We start from the raw sequence: 13,856 nt of genomic DNA on the forward strand, positions 1-13,856 counted from the left end.
GTTTTCTCTTCCAAACGACATTTCGGTAGGATGCGCACAACTTTCACAATTGTCCCGTGAAGAACGCGCTTTTCTGTCTCTCTTTTATTGCGATGCATTTTCGGTGATGCACCACGGGGACACTTTCCGTGGAAAAGGAAACTAAACGGAAAGGGGAAGAATGGTACGCACAATTGAACGTTCGAATTCGGCGTTTGCAACCGGTTAGTACTCAAATGTCCTGTGGCTTAATTGTGTATTCACCCTACTTCACTTTATCACAAGAAATCACATTCAACGAGCAGCATGGGTAGAATTCGGTGCGAAGCATGGGGGACACGCTGTCGAAAGCAACGAAACGCATTATTATTGCCAAACGTCATCGCCACCGTCATCATCATTGTCAGCCGCATTGGCAGGGTGTTTCGAGCCTTCCCACATGGCACTGCCGAACGGTAACATGTTTGACAACAATGAGTAAATATGTGTCAAAACATTAGGCACCAGCCTACCTTTATGTATGGAGCCGGAGGGTTTGTTTGCGTCGGGATGCAGGAAAACAGGGACGGTGGTAAAGGTGGAAAACTCGTGAGCGGAAGTCACGCGGTTTTTAGCCGTCAATTGACGCTACCTGCTGATCTGTGACGACGATTCTTTTTCACTTGGATGATGTAGATTTTCAGCTTTAATTTCATGGGTGAAATTAATGAAATAGTAACAAAATTGATAAACATAAATGTTAAATAAATCGATTTCTATAAGGTTTAATAAATTTACTTTTACAAAGAATTTTTATTTAAATTCTATGTATTGTTGATTGAAACCCTTTCTTTTAACATTTTAATTATTTCTTTTCCATTTTTTTTTCTTACATAAATGATACTATTTTTTGTGTTTTATTTTTATATTTGCACGACATAAAAATTCTCATTTTGTATTTCTTTTTTTGATTCTTTCTTTTAATTTAAAAAAAATTGAACATATAGCTTTGTTCATCGTTGATTTAAATATGAAAGCCTCGCCACACAATCAAATAGGCTTTAGCTGCTTGCACCCTTTCAGGACTATTGACAGCCGACCAAATCAGTCCAATAAAAATCCTCTTATCTCCGTCGCCACGAAAGATCATTTCAAGCCGCACGGCCCAGTCGCGTGCCATGTTTGTTTGCGTTCTGGATAATCATAAATCAGCGTATCATTAAACAACACCGACACCGAAGATCGAGGATAATGTGATCTCGTCCTACCAAGCCCGACACTTGCTGCTACATTTCTCGCACGATTTGCTTCTGGCCTTACTTGACGGAAGTGAGGCCAACAGTGTCAATACTTTCTAGCCAATACATCAAGCGGCATTGGACGATTTGCACAACGAACGTACCTCGCGGCATATGAAGGATTATTCCAGCACCCTAAAGGGACGCCCTTGCCACCGCATCAGCTTCGGTGGTCTATTCAAATTATTCCAAGACAAAACGAGAAGCTGTGCGATAAATTGAGAGCAAAAACCCCGACCGAAAGGCCGAACGCCCAGAAGAAGCAGGGCAACAGGAAGCAAAACATACCGTGACTAACCCTCGTCACATTTCATTAAGTACCGACACGTGTTGGTTGGTCGGCTTTCGGAGAAGCTTGGCGTGGCGTCGGAAGAAACTAATCGTGTCCTGAATATTTATTGCTCGTTTTTCCTTCTTCCACCCCTCCCGGGTTTCAAAGGTGACTGCAGGCGAGCTAGCTCGGTTAAGAAACCCGAAGTTTTCCCTTCGAAAAATGTGCGTCCAAAAATTAGACATCCTGCGGCGTCTCTGCTCGCTCCCCTGAGGGTTTCCCTGCATACTGTCAGCGATTGTTATGATGCGTTTGTGCGTTGTTCGAGTTTATTAAAGAGAGAAAAAGAGAGCGAGAAAGAAAGAGAGTGAAAGTTGGTACCTTCGTCCTCACAAAACCACACAAATTTATCGTTAACCGTTTTCCATCGCCATCACGAACGTTTTGCGATGGGAGCGAAAGACACATTTTTCATCATGTGGGAAAAATGCCCGAACGTGAAAGGCGAACAACAACCAACCATGGACGGATGGAAAACCAATTTTGGTTCGTGTGGGAAAAGATGTGTGTGTGTGTGTCAGTGTGCTGGGTTTTTTTTTCTTGGTCGGAGCGCAAGGCCAAATGTCGGTTGCACAGTTGTGGTGGCTCACCCGTGTAAGCCCGTATCGAATTGTAAGTAGTTTATGGGTCCGCTGTGACGTGGTGTGTTTCGTGCAAGTGAGCATTAAACAACTGTCGACATTTTCAAGTGGAAATTTTTGACATTCAAACGTGTGTCATGTGATTCTTTTTGCTTGTTTGCAATGTGAATTTAATTTTAACTTTTGAAAATGGTTTTTCGACTGTTGGCGCCGTTTATTAGGCAATCCGTTCGTCATTTGCTTGAGGATGGTCTGTAGTATGATGTGACATATTCATACCAATGAGTACTTATTATGAAAAAATTCTATAAATTTTGAAATTAATCCCACAATAAAAACAGAGTTACGATTATACAAGCATTTCTTTCAAATTTATAATGTGTAAATTGAACAAGTTTTACTCGTGATCAAGGGAAAAATTCTTGTTTTGACCCATTAGTTCCCTCAATGCTACTTGCCTAAGTTTTAATGGTTTTCATCGTTCATAGTAAAATTTAAAGCTCAAATACTTATTGACCTAATGCCCATGTAAAGCGGATTGTCTAACTTTCGACGAAAAATCCATCCCTTTTACACCGGAAGCGGTGCTACAAACACTCTTTTCTCTACAATCGTCTACCGGAAGCTTGTGTTTGGTATCTAGGCGCACACAAAAGAAACGCGAGCGAATTATTAAGCGTTCACTTCCGGTGCCTTTAATGTTTGTCTAGCGTACGCGTGTGTGTTTCGGTATCACGATACGAAAATCAGGCTCGAAATCCTGCTTATGAAAGCGCACGTGAGCCTCACGAAACAATACTTTCTTTTGGCGGTGGGTTTCTTATGGTGGCTGAGAGCTGAAGCAAGCAAAAAGGCTGTAATTTATCGTGCATAACAAAAAGGAACACACACACACACACACATAAAAGCGAACAAAAAACAAAAACACGATGAACTAAAATGGGAAAAAATGAGCGCATAACGGAGATTTATGTTGGAGTCTTTGCAGTTATGGAACCGTTGGTTTGTAGCTCTTTTGTTTTTTGCAGATCCCTCTCTCCTTCTCCCTCTCGCTCTCGCTCCTGTTCCCGTGACTTCGTTTCTTTCGTCCCATCCGCCCAGTTGGCCCTTCGAAGGGAAGCATTTTTATTGTTCAGCGCTTCTTGCCCCGCGGGTTTGATTTCCGGCAAAATAAACCCGAAACAGCACCGTTTGCTACCGTTCCCTGGACGTTCCATCATCATCAGGGATAATCTATTCGCCGACTCGTCCCGTAATTCGTCATTTTTCGTTTGCCCAGAAGGTACTAGGTAGGGTAACAATCTTTGCCGCCGCTTTTATCGACGCAATAAAACAGGATACCGTCCAAACCGGCGCCCGGCGGGAACGAAAATGATACACAGTGGCTACATTATGCAGTTGAGTACTTCAAACAGAGATTCGTCGTGTTTTGCCTGTTTTTCTTTGCGGGCCTACCGCTTCTCACCGTAAGTAAATATTATTCATGGTTAGTAAAAGTGTGCCCGTCGCTTTCGTATTAATAATAATAATTGTGATACAGATTTATTTAACTGTACATTACATTCACGTTGCTTTGCTGGCACTTGGTGGATAAAGCTTTCCAAAAAAAACAAAGTCAACAAATTTTTAATAAGCTCAAAGTATCTTCCTTTCCGAAAAACCCGTACCACTGAAGTTAATGATGCTTGAGACACGGGGTTTTTCCTTTTATTTTGTTCAACTGTCACCACACACCACCTACGGGTTAATTAATATGAATTTCTTCACCTAACGCCCAGCACGCCTCGTCGGCTGGTTTAATGTGTTAAAGAGCTTTTTCTGTCCCGTACCACCTTCTTTATCTCCCCTTAAATGCTCCACCAAATTGCTCTGAAGCGAACTTGGTGGTTCATTTTCTTCTCGAGCCACTTGTTACAAAGTACATTACAACCTCGTAACGAGTGTGTGTGTGTGTACGTGCACTGTGCGAGTGAATAAATCTAGCACCAAGCCAGGCGTTACAGGTCGGACAGGTTGTGTATCTGCTGTAACCACCTGTACCATGTATCCACCACGGTAGGCCTCTACACCCGTTGAGGTTTTGGAATGAAAACCACAATCGTCAAACGAAATGCTGAGAAGGTGCTTAAAAGCGTGTAGCAAAAAAAAAAATTCGCAAGAAATGGAACGGCGAAGGATTGAAGTGTCAGGTGAAGTGAGCTTAAACTTTGAAGATGAATTTCTACTGATGCTTAATTACATAAAGTCGACACATTAGAGTATAAAGGTGTATTTATTTAGTATATTTAAAAAAGGGTATTCGAACGCGATGCTCTCTTCTCAAATCGAGATGAAGGTTTCTCAAATGTTTCTGATGAGTCCGGCTATATTTTATAACCCTGTAAATTTTACCGATTACCAATAGAATCAGGATTTTTCTTAAATTTTCTATGAGTTTTATGCATGGGCCTCACGTTGGTCAGTGTTACACCGAGATGTCGTAGTTCATAGAAGATACTTCAGGGTTTTGCCTTGGAATGTATTATCTAACCATTAATTTGTCAGCAAACCGAGTGAATATGAAGATCTAAGAAAAAAAAGTCCATTTGCAAATTACTTCAACCCAGGACACTGCACCATTTCAAGCTTATTTTATGTATGAAAAATTAAATTAATTTAATCTCTCGGCTTTGGAGGAGTAAGTACAGCGGGTAGTAAGCAATCCAGCAAAAGCAACAAAACTTTTGGTTTATTTACGATTTGGTTATTCAAAACTAGCATGAAAGAACAGTCCTATTTAATGTCCTGTTTTTTGCAAGTTTAATCCAACAAACATACAGCCGGAACAAACTAATTTGTAATCGGTCTCGTGTTCGTACATAATCTCTATCCAGAGGAAGAATCCGCAGAAAAAGTGACACCCCCTGTTTTAATTTCCCTCGGTTCCCCAAATCCTAGCCACAACATGACCGGAACATGCAACTAACATTGTCAGTTCAATTAATCAGGCCTAATGAAAAGAGTCCCATGCTCTGTGTGCATGTGTGGCAAAAACCGAGGAGGCAGAAGTTCCATTGGGAAAGTCCAATCGCTCTCACTATCTCTCCCTCTCTCTTTGGCAGCTTTTTTGCAGAGTCCAATGATCTGTGTCCAGTTTCAGTTTTGCAGGGACCAAAGACCGGATCTTTTCGGTGCATGTTCCCTGCTGCAAACATCAATTACGCGTGTAAAGTACGTGATCGACCAGTATACTGAACCTGCCGTTACCGTACCCGTGAGCAATCCGAAAAAGAAAAAGAAAAAAAGGTTGAATGGCAAGGTAGTACGATTCCACTGGACGTACCCTTAGTGACGCGTAACGAATGCAGCATATACGATGTGTTCGATGAACGCATTCTAACGTGCTACCTCGTATATAAAGTTTCAGCCACACGCTTTTTGCAGCAAGCAAGTGATAGTACATGTTGTGCGAACTGTACACTATCACACTATCGTTCGCTTTTCCCGCATGGTAAACATCAGATGTATCTCTCGTGGGTAGCAGCTACATACAATCCGCTGCCGGAGTGCTACTGAAGGAGGATAGAATTATTTCGAATAACAGTCTCGTTTTCGAAATGGAGCTTGACAGTCGAACACATCGTTTGGAATGAAAGCGGGTAGTGAATATTTGTTTTAAATTTTGTGCTTTATTTTTACTTCAATTCTGTTATTGTGATGTTGAAAATATTTTCAAGAATACAATCTAAAAACAGTAATAAGATGTATTCCGGTCTCTTTCCAACCTAGAAAATCTCAAAGCTCTCTCACCATCAAACCAACCGATAACAAATCGACAACACCTTACGATACCCGCAACCGTATGCCTACATTCCAAGGCAGTAAAAAACTCCCCAAAGCACGAGCCAGATGTGCGATAGGAATTCAAAACACCCAGCAATCTACCACCTAGCCCGATCCGGTGGGAGTTTCGGTACACCGAGTATGTATGCACATCATCATTATTTTCATCGCCCGATACCCTTCTCACTCACGCCAGCCGCCCTTGGCGTGGTACATTCCCAGGAAGCAACTCCGCTTTCCCAAGGTTGCATCGAAAAATGCTCGGATCGGATAGTCAAATTGTTGATGCTACTCCGTCTGTCTGTCTGGTTGCACGGTGGAGCACCAGTCTCGAGTGTCTGTGTAAACGTTCTAGGTTAGCTTTAGGATCCTGCGGTGAGGTGGATGCCTCTTGTGCTGTCGGGGGTTTTTCCGAGTCCCTGCTCAGGGACTAGGCTGAGAAGCGCGCTTGTTGCGCCTGTTGTGCTATCCGCAAGGTGTAAACGGGTGGGAGAAACGCATCATACACGCCTGAATGATCGAATCAATTTGTGTTGTGCAAATTGTACAGCAATCTGATGCGAAAGTGCATGTGGCGTGATGTGGTGTGATGATTGTGAGGGTAATGGAGAGTGGAAAAATGAAACACATAATTTTTTTTTTGTAAAAAGAGCCGATAAAAGAGAGGATTTTTGTTGTGTAATGCTACCATAATTATTGTCGTGGAACTGATTTATTGAGGATCAGATGCAGTTGAGGGATTTGTTTTGTTTTTTGGCGCATGGTATGAATGAAGGGCACCTAAAACTAGAAGTTTGAGGGGAAAGTTGTCGATTTTAAGGTGACAAAAACGCAGAAAACAAAAGAAGGTCAGGGCTTCACGATTCACTACGAACAATATCTTAGTTAACGAAAGTGAAAGAAGACTCTATCGAGCCTTTCTTCAGTGTATTGAAGAAATGATTAGAACCTTCTTTACAAAACTGAATCAAGAATAGATTTCCCTGAAATGAGATGATTAGGGAAAAATTTTCCAGCTACGTACTTTGGCAACCTAATAATTCTCAATGACATTAAAAAAGGGAGAGGAAGTCGTTGAACGTTAAATGAAGTTATGAAGAAACTGATTAACTAAACAGAGCTAAAACACTCATCATGGTAATTGTTTCATTCGCAACACAACGTAAATTAAAAACTTTGAAGTCATTTTGCAAAGCCTCGTTCAAGAGAAGAAAATAATGCATTAAGCGTAACGAACTACAAGTACAACTGTAAAACTGCGAGAAAAAATCTAATAAAACATTCATAACATTTCAAAGCAAACTCCTAAGAGCTCGGTGTTTATGAGCTGCTAGTGGAAAACAGTGAAATGGTGGCCGCTTCTTCATCTTGAGGCTGCTGTGGAAATGACCTACTTAGCGGGTGTTGTTTGCATCTCAAGAAAAACCCTTGCCTTGCTAGTTCCCACCCTTAGGTGGGAATACTAATGGACGAAGAAACGAACGCGAAATGGACCGTGCTGTGATGGAATTAATTCATTATCAAAAGTGAAGCTGTAGGGAGCGAAAGCATAAAGGCGAATGTAAATGTTTGATCAGGTCTAACCTTTTGACTTTGCCGACGGTTAGATAAGGAGTTTGCTGCTAGAGTTTGTACAGCAATCATTATTATGAAGAAATCTTAAATAGATAATGAATGTGTACTGGTTGGAAGCAGTAGAAGGCTTTACCGATAACAGCAGTAGCAATTATAGTTAGGGATCTTTTCATAAAATGAACTTCAAATTCAAACAAATGTCCTACCCCTCTTGTCAAAACATTCAAATATTTATACAAAATTTAAATAAACGGCTCATTACTTACATTTTAAAAGAAGATACCAAAGAAACATAGTCCAAACGCGTCGGTCGATCGTTGCTATCATGACGTCATGCTCTGCTTTATCCCGTGTTTTGGTATTCCATCGGGCACCAGTGTTTTATTTGGAAGAAAACAGCCTTCACTTTACGTCACTTTAACCACACGCTTTCATCATTCTGGATAATTTTTTTTTTAAACATCCTTACACACGGATAAAATTGCAACAGACTAACAAGCAAGTAATTGTTTTCTTTAAGACACTTTTTACTATATTTTTCACACACGCACACAGTGAAGGTTACTAATGTAACGCCAAACAAACTTTTCCAGCCTTTCACAATTTTATGTATCACTCGAGTGCGCTAGATAAAGCTGATGAAAAAATAAAACTAAAATTTAGAGCAGTAAGAAATGAGACAGTATGATAAGGGACACTTCATAAATGATACAATTGTTACCCGGAAAGAAAATTTCATGAAAGAGAACTTCGTGCAGAGAAAAAAATGCTTCAAACGTATAATAAAAAATGCGAGCATAGAAACAATGTCTTAACACCACCAGCGGGAGTATCAATCCAGATCAATCTGTGAAAGATGCGAAAAAGAAAGAGAAAAAAGATGATGTTAGATTGAATTATATTATTTGTAAAAGGGAAAATGGTGATAAAAAAAGGAGAACGGAGTTTATATTTATACACTTGAAATGTATTGTTCTAGAATTAAAAACATTCCTTGATCCCATCCTTATAACTTTCCCCTGTTTTAAATTCAGATGCCATCCTTCCATTCCACTTCATAAAGTGACTCTAAGTCATCTTCCGTGCTGTGCTTCATTTTTCCCCCCCGAACACTCACACACAAACCACATCCACCACTCATCAGAAATGCAAATTTTCTGTTTCATCCATCGTAGGAAAAGCAACAGCAAAAAAAAAATAAAAAATAAAAACCGGAATCGCTTTTATTCTAAAAACGGCAGCCAAACAACAACCCAGTAGGAACACCAACAAACGTACGCATCTCGCTCGACACTCGCACCCTGACGGTGGGTGAAGGTATTTTCAGAAAATTTCGTGGCGCCTCCATAATTTAATGTATTCGGTAATTATGCCTTAAAGAACGAGCGAAACATAAATATAAGCGCCTCAAAAAGCCGCCCCAAAGTTCGGTACACGGCTTTCAATTCCGTCACAAGCATTCGGAGGAATCGCGATTTGTGTAAAGTTGGGCGCGAAAGAGTGTGTGTGTTTGTGTGGGTGTGCCAACCGATTTTAGGAAGCCACCCACCCACAGGAGCTGTGTAAAACCGAAACAAAACCCCCAACGCCACAGGGCACAAAAAGGAAAGCACTCGACCCAAATCTTAAAGCCTCATTATAATTTTACTACTACCGCGTGTCTGACTCCGTTCGTCCGTCCGTCCAAACCCCGGCCGGTCGACTCCCGGTGAAAACTAATGGAAATAATTTAATTTTCTACATCATAGCGGGCGCGCGCGTACCGTCAACGTGAAAGCGGGAGTTTGCTTTTAGAAGAAGCGACGGGTTTTTCCTGCATGGTGTTAATGGAAACACACACACACACACACACACAGGCAAGGGAGGACGAGGATGGGAAAATCGGGACGAACGCTTAAATAACACGATGTATGAACATCGGTGGCAGATCGAAAGGCATCAATGCCCGAGGTAACGGAGTTTTGCTTTATGAAAATTCAACCTAAAGCGTCTTTAATGAAGTCAGGCTCAGTGTGGTGAGTGTTGAATTGAAAAAGATAAATTTTGCTATAAATAATACTCGATGAGCTCCTAAAGTTTTCGTCCAAATTAGCAAATATAACAACTCGCAAACATTAGCTCCATAATGCTGCAACTCGCTTTGATTAACCATAATCACCAGATTGTAAAACTTTCAGCACACAAAGCACAAACACCAGAAGCACCGTTTCGACACAATGGGACAGGAAACGAAGCATCAGGATAACGAGCGTGCTTGGCATGCTGGGACTATTTTCCACGCTTGAACACCTACCGCTTGAAGCACCACCCAGCATACCACCGTAACAGTTCACCGAACGCGGAAGTCGAAGCGAAAAGTGTGCCACGGAATCCATCAATTAGTCATTCCCAGTTCATTTGCTTCCTCTTGGCGCTTCCGGTTGCAACTTCGGGTGCTCCTGCTGGCTGTGGGAATGCGCATAGTTGCCACAGTAAACTGACGGGTGCTTCTCGGTGTAATAGTTTTTCCCCCCAACCCGGAAAGCAAATGGTAGAAAAGGGAGCACGAAAAAAAAGGAGGTGCAAAAGTCACACCCAACGGAACGGAAACTCATTTTTCATCGGCTGGAATGCGTGGCAATGAGAAATGCGGATATGCTCATTAGGAGTAAAAGGTAGGTAAAGTAGAATAACGTAAAAAGGGTGATGTAAAAGGTGTAAACCGTTTAACGAGTAGAGAACTTTCCTCTTCGTAAGTTTAAATAGTACGTTAACATGGAAGTCTTCGTAATCTTGTAAATTGCTTGTTGTTGTTTTTAATTCAAGCACGAATCGACAGGGGAAGTCTGATGATACAGACGACACCAGATCAAATCCAAGTCGGATCCGGCTTCACCATAGTGTGGACTGACTATCCAACTACGTGGTATCAATAAGCCATCCGATGGCTGGCATGCCCTAGCCCTGGAAGGTTGTTGTTTTGTGATAATATTACAAGCTCTTTCATTGAATTGCGATTAATTATGGTTTATGAAAGTTGATGAATTATCCCACTTTGTTACGTTCAGCTTTGTCAAACAATTGCCTCACAGCAAAGAGAAACAACTCGTGGGCTGTGGTTGAATGAACATACGGTTGAACAGTTTAGTTGAACATGGTTAGCCGTAGGGCCAATGTCATGTCCATTAAAAATTGCGGTGTATTAATTATGAGCAAGATAGACAACAATGAATGTCCAGAGGCTTGGTGTTGTGTTCAGCCTTTTTTGTGTTCTGTTAAAATTTGTACGACTAAAAGAGATCAATGTTTTATGTGTTAGGAAACATGAAAGCAAAACGAACTGGTTGTCTCAGACAAAGTTTGTGATCTTATGAGGAGCCTTTAAATTTTGCTTTGTATCACAAAAAGACATCGAGGTGTTGAAAGCAAGTTGGTTTGAATTTTTGATTACATGTATCACTTTGCTATAGAAGAAATATTACGTGAACGAAACGTCTCATTATAATTACTGCTTTAAGGACATATAAAAGCCATTGTATGAATCGTCTCTAACCTGTTTTGCAAGAGTGCAAGGGTATTTAACTTTTTGAAGAATAGTCAGCTGGGCTTGGACATTCGTGATAACTTATAAATCAAATTAATTTTTTGAAATTATTCAACGCAATTTCAGTGTTCATCTTCTTCGTCTGCTATTTTCGTTACGCGTTGAATTGGTTGAACTTATTTAGTTCTGCGTCTTTTTATTTTTTTCATGTTCCATCTATCATGTTAATTTTATTCGTGCCTTTACTTTTATTTCTACCCCTTTTCTACGTCCTAACGGAGCTACTTTATGTATTTTCTACCTCTACTTGTACTACAATGTTATTTTATTTTTGTTTTTGTTCTTCGTCTTTTTCAAATTTTGATATTAATATTTTGTTTTGTTGATTTCCTTGCCTTTAATGTTTCAGGCTATGGCATGCTATGGAAAATGTATCAGGTTATCAAGATTTTAGTCGTTTTACATTATTATTTCCTTGCTATAGTTTGCACTTGGTTAGACAAAAAGTGCATTATAATTTTCGTTTCTCTTTTAATTCATAAGATTTCTAGAATGTTAGGGAATGAATTTACATTAACCAAATTTAAGCCACTATAAACTGAGTATTTTGGAAAACCAGCAAGGCGCAATGAGCAGCCTTCATTTAATTTACAATGAAACACTCAAACGAAACTCTGACAAGAAAATCGAGAAGAAAAATATAAACATCCTTTGCATAATTATGAACGCAAAAAAAAACGCACTCCTATCTCTTCGCATTCAGCAAGGGGCATAGAAACCTTTTCTCCTTGCGAGAGCTTTTCTTCCGAAACGTTTTCTAGTTTTCCCCCACAGCTTCCTAGGCTACCAACCCGTCCATCATTTGACGGTCTATTTCCAGCGGACAATAGTTGGCACCAATTCACCAGCGATATTTGTGTGTATCAGCACGATGATGATGACGATGATGACTGGGCCACTTTGACGCCGGAGCTTTGGTGTTTGGGAATGCGAAAGGCACAACCAGCAGCAGCAGCAGCAGCAGCAGCGTTATGGAAGCGAAATGCTTCTTATCGATCGATGAAAATTGGGTTAAATCCAACAGTCATCTTGGCACAGACGATTATCGATCGTGCCATCCACCCAGCCAGCCAGTGGAGATACAGAAATAACAACAAGATGAGAATAAAAAGACAAGACAAACACACACGCAGCCGTTGAATCCATGCGAGCTCGTTTGGGGTTAGCTTTCCACTGGCAAGAGTTCAAACACTCTAGACAACATTTGATCATAAATGTCAACCCGAGGTTTGAAGGTAAAGCTTCGTGTTGGATTGTTGCAGTGCTCGGGTAAATATTAGCTATGTTTGAGCTCAAGCTCAGAGAGCGGTTCAACTGGAAGGCAGCTTAAGCCCGCACAAATCTTATCTGGACGAGGTACCTATAAAAATGTGTGTAATTTTATTCTCGCAAGCGTTTAGGTATCATGGACAATAATTCTGGATAGTTTTATTACGCTTTGCCGAACGCATTACCAAATCCAAATACACAAATCTAGGCACAACCGTACACCATAGACCGTTCATGATTCTGCGAATCATATAAGCCTTTGATCGGTTTGGAGCTTTGTAGGAGACGTTTCATCGCCCATAACCAGCTCGTATCATACTCACGAGCGGCTGCAGTAACTACACGCAATCCGAAGGCTTCGTATTCTCGTCCTAGCCCACGAACGAGTTGATGGAAATCCCGTTCCGCACCACAGTAGCAGCGAAGCGTGTATTTACACGCGGTTATAACGCATGAACCCAACGGAGCTTGCATAATCCCCCGGCTATCATCAAAGAAGGAAGGCGCAATGGCGAATGAATCTCGCCCTCAATCCTTCACACGCGTGCAGGGGAGAAAAAAAGGGAAAAACTGCCCGAAAAAGCAAATGTGTAATAGGCAGACGCGCGACCTCCATGCGCGACACGTGCTCCGACAGACAGTGCTCAGGTGGGAAGAATGGGAATTACCCGTGGGCACCCATCCCATCCAAAGCTACTTAACGCGCTGATGTAACCACACACACACATACACATGTACACGGCGAACCGGAATTTTCACCGAGCGTGATGGCGTGACGAGCCGGAATCAAAATCCTCTTAGAAGCCTTTGCTGCTCTCGTCCGGGCTCGGCGCGTATCCTTGCGTGCGTGTGTGAATTTCCGGATGCTTCAAAAAAGGGAAAAAATCGCACGCAAACATTTAATTACCATATCGAACCTGATAGTACAGAGCATCCAACAGCTCATTTTCACACCTCCTTGTTTCATGTTTTACGAGTCTTTTGGGAAGAATTCTTACTGACGAGGGATTTTTTTATTTGCGCTCTCTGGCATGTAAAAACTAGGCTTCAAACAACTGGCGGCATCTCCATTGACTGGCAAAAAAAACAAACTCCAGTTTTCGTTCAGAGGGTAATAGTCACGAAATTTTTATGAACAAAAATGGGCGCATAATTTAGACGCAAATGTGGAACAAATATTCACGCACCAGCTCCCAGAACGTTTTCGAAAGGGAAGTGTTGAGTTTCCGGCTTTCCTCGTGGGTTGGGTTGGTGGCAACGGCAACACCGTAGCACGGGCTAAACTTTTTAAGCCTTGCGGTGCGGTGTTTTACGTGGCCTTCGTTCCCTTTCCGTGGGTTCGCGATTTGGTTTTGTGAGAGAAAAATGCAAAGCACGCCCATTTAACTGGGGAAAACACTAAGGAAAGCGAAAACTTTGGGACTTTGCTGACATTTTGG

At 41.4% G+C, this 13,856-nt stretch overlaps 1 protein-coding gene across 1 annotated transcript in view; it reads right to left on the reverse strand.

The window, feature by feature from the left end:
• LOC126567632 (uncharacterized) overlaps positions 1–13,856 on the reverse strand; it is a 56,600-nt gene that overhangs the window by 31,117 nt on the left and 11,627 nt on the right. The window lies entirely within an intron of this gene.

Source organism: Anopheles maculipalpis, chromosome 2RL (genome assembly GCF_943734695.1).
Source record: "Anopheles maculipalpis chromosome 2RL, idAnoMacuDA_375_x, whole genome shotgun sequence".
NCBI classification, from domain to species: domain Eukaryota; kingdom Metazoa; phylum Arthropoda; class Insecta; order Diptera; family Culicidae; genus Anopheles; species Anopheles maculipalpis.